This window comes from Pyxicephalus adspersus, chromosome 2 (assembly GCF_032062135.1).
Source record: "Pyxicephalus adspersus chromosome 2, UCB_Pads_2.0, whole genome shotgun sequence".
Classification (NCBI taxonomy): Eukaryota; Metazoa; Chordata; class Amphibia; order Anura; family Pyxicephalidae; genus Pyxicephalus; species Pyxicephalus adspersus.
The window spans coordinates 29,519,518-29,523,675 of NC_092859.1; positions in this window are offsets into that span (position 1 = coordinate 29,519,518).

The window sequence follows — 4,158 nt, forward strand, 5'->3', positions numbered from 1 at the left end:
ATTTTCGGGGAAACACGGTATCTATCTATCTATCTAGACATTCACAAATGTCTGACAAGCACCTACTGCAGCCAGATTGTGACTTGACAAAAAGAACTGATTTAAAAAATCTCCTCAAGACTGGTGAAGATAGGTTATCATGAGAGAACCTTCATGATCAAACAAACCTGGAATTAATTTCTTGAAAATCATTTGCTATTATTTAGTCAAATGTTTAAATCCATTCCAGGTTTCCAGTGGTCACCAACCTTTTCGGACCTATGGACCACTAAACATATGAGCTCCAGACCGCGCATGTGCAGAAAGCCGTGTGTCACTCAAAGGGAAGTATCTTCCCCAGTCTTGAAGAGGTCTTGGTGAGAGTTAGAATCTTGCAGACTGGAAGGGAGGAAACTGAGAAAATACTTCTTTTTGTCTGCAGCAGATTGATGACATCATCTCAGCTAGGCAAGGTCATTCACTGAAATTCAAGGGTGGTTATAAAAATCAAAAATTATATTGTTGCTGTTTATTGTTACCTGATAAGAATGTATGCTTGACATGACTTGTAAAATGAGACCTCTACATTGCTGATGTCCAAGCTTCCCTTCAATTACATAACTTGTATATTCATCTGAACTTTTTGGGTTTTCAGTCTTTGTACATTGGTTGGGTTGGGATGATGTAACCGCACATTTGCATTGAGCTGTGCATGTGTGGCTTGGTGTACCATTTCAGAACAGGGATCTGATAGGCAGAGAGGAAGATGGTATAAAAAACTCCATGTTACCCTTTTTTTCTTTTAAATTGAAACACATTCAGTTTTAATGTTAAATTTGATGTAAATGCAGCCATTTTTTGAGGTCTTTCCTTTGTATTGCTTTCTTCTATTGCCAAGGTATAATAAGAAACATTAAATATGCTGATTTTCCTGCGCACTGGCAAGATACATTTAATCATTAAAATTGTTTAAGTCGTTACCATACTGTGATGTTGCATGGTCTGTGACACATTTCCCTTTAAAAAGAAGTCATTAAAATATTCAGCGTGGGCCGTTTATTGTACGAAAAGAAAACATTAGCGGAAGGTGTTCGATCATGCATTGCAGGGTCAGATAGTACCATACAGTTAATGTGCCAAGGGGTTAAAGCATTTAGCCATCTGGAAACACAGGCCTTTCAGTTTAAGATGACCCATTCTGACATTCACTTAACCTAGAGGTGATAACTGAATTTTAATATGAGACGTTGGGAGCGATTTTCACTTCCATGAATGTCATAAAAATCCTTGCTGTGCCCGTGGGGTGTGGGCATGAAATAAATTGTACAGATCTGGTGCTCTGTTTGTTTTGGTGTCTGGCTAAATTATACTCAATTACCAGAGCGATAATAGCTGCAAGATATTCATTACCAGTTCAGCAAATCATTACGAGTCCACTGGCCAGTAAATCTTGCGTTTTTTGTAAATGTAATTTAAATGAACCACTTTCCAGTCCGCCATTTAATGTCATTAGCTTTTTCAAAGATGAAGTGCAGAATTACCCTTATGTGACAGTTTGCTGCTGATTTTTTTTTATGATAAAGTGACGTTAAAAGGCAGTGTGCATACAAAGTACTGAGATATGATTCATAATAGTAAATAGTTATGATGGGACTGATGTTTACTGTGTGGTTAAAATTGTTTTGCAACTTGATTTGATAGTCAGTGATGGTTCTAACATAGAGACTGGCTAAGTATTGTTCTAGTGCAGCAGTAACCAATTTTCTAAATACAGGGACCTCGAACTAGGAATGCTCCCTGAATTTCTACAAGAGATAAAAGAAAGTGATGATCTGCACCAAGGAGACAAGGTGTGCTGCTGAACAAGGGCCCTGTACCCTTCCTAGCCACAAGGGACCCCCAAGTAATTTTTGTGAGAGGGCCCCAACTCATTTCTACATAGAGACCCATTGTTGGCTACATCCACCACTGTCAAAAGATGTCTAGAAACATTACAGGTGCAACAAGGAACTGTCAAAGACACAAGCATGCTACAAGAGAATGATTTATCTGACCCTGACATTAGGAAAAATATAATTTTGTAAGGTCCAACTAGAAGTTGAGGGTCATCACTGCAGTGATCCTGACAGGATGGACATAGCTGCAGCTCTGTAGCAACAAGATAAGAGGTACATCATTTTCTACTCATTGCTAAAACTTTCTCAGAAACTTTTCAGAAACTTCAGCCAGTTCATTTTCAGAGGAGAGGATCTATACCTATTAAAAAAGTGCAAAGATTCCTGCAGCTTTGTAATTAGATCACAACTAGAGTTTGATAATGCAGAGTTCAATACTAGCTACAATATGAAAGTGCTAGCACAGGCTGTTTTTTTTCTTTTTTTCAAACCTTCACAACCCTCTAGTGTCACTTTGACTTATGGCCAATCTCCAAACTCCACACTGTCTGTGCCAGGGACACTCTTTCCCATCCGAATTTGTAGCTGCTGCTTCTTAAAGCAGACAACCCAGGAAATGTCAGAAACTATTTTATTTATGGCCACCAAAATGCTTTTAAAAGCCATTTTAAATATTCTTAATTTGGCTGGCTACACTTCTGGTCCAGGAGAGCTGGGTTTTTGGAAACCTGAAAGAATGGCTCCAGCAAATTGCAGTCATCATCTCCTGCCCCATGTATAAAACGCAAACAGTAGGACTGGGAATGGTACTGTAAGGAATACAGATGGCCAACCATGATTCCTTTTATTTCTAATAACCATTGTTCCTTTTACTTCTGATTATGGACTAAGCACTAATGAATTAGCATAACCCACAATGACTCCACAATCCTGGTGCCAAGCTGTGTCCAGGGCAAGGAGACACAGTGTGACTGTGGGCCTTTAAAACTTACTGCGTTGGGGCCCCTAGTGACAGTAGTCTATGTGTTTTTCTTACCTAGATACATTGCCTAAGCCACTGAAGAAAAAATATTCCATAGACTGGGTGCTGTTAGTTATATTATTTGGTTAATCTCTTTCTAATCCTCTTTTACTTTTCTTTGTGCTGCCCACTTATTTTCAATAATAATGTTAGTTTAGGTTACTTTTTCTTCTTATCTGTTATAACTGATCTTCCTCTGAGAAATATCAATTGTAGCACAAATCACTTTATGGGGCCGTATATATTATATCATATATTATATATTTGTGGAAAGTCCAATTTATAAAAGAGTGGTAAATATGATGTCTGTTGGTGTTGACAGGGGCCACAGTAGATGTCCCATAAACTTTTAGTATTGACCACCATTTCTTTACCATGTCTCTAGTACTGAGGGTTACAAAACTTTCCTGCCCCTGGGAAGGCAACTAAAAGCAAAGTCCATCCTAATTACATTTCAGGCACTAAAATCTAGTCACCAAATTTCTGCAAAGAAGTGAATGAGACACAATTTGGATAGTGCACTTTTTAAAATGGAGTTTCCCCCACTTCTCATTCTCAGCTATGTGCTGTAGTACTGTAAACCCAAGTTGCATGAAAGCCTGGGCTCCCAGTAAGTGGTTTGAATGATACTGGTGTACAAGGTATATTGAGCCAGGAAGAGACCAACTATGCAGGATGGAAATGGAAGAAAGCTAGAAAGAATAGGAAAGGTGGATACTTATAGTAAATGTATTGTGTCTTTTACAACTTTAATGTGATTATGATAAATGGCAATGTTTTATGGTTAATTTTTACATAAATAAAAACTTTTAACATATGATGTTGGCATCCAATTAAAAACACCAAAGCATAGTGCCTAGGAATAATACTTTTTTTTTTATCTTCTTTGATCCTCTGCACCTCCCCCCCCACACACACACACACTCACACCCACACACACACACCCACACCCACCTCTCTATAAATGACTGCTGGCATTACAAAAAATGCCATTAGTAATGTGATGCTCCAGCCCTAAACTAGCAAGGTTCTTCTTAGGTAGTGCACTTTACTTACCTATTGGCTGTTCATTCACTGGATCCTCAGTGTCCAGAAGAGAGGTCTACAGTGGTGAGATCAATGGGCCTGATTTATTAAAGCTCTCCATGGATAGGATGCACTTTCACCAGTCAAGCTGGGTGATCCAACAAACCTGGAATAGATTTCTTCAAAGTAATTTGCTATTTGCTAGTAAATGTTTTTAATCCTGGACCATATTCATTC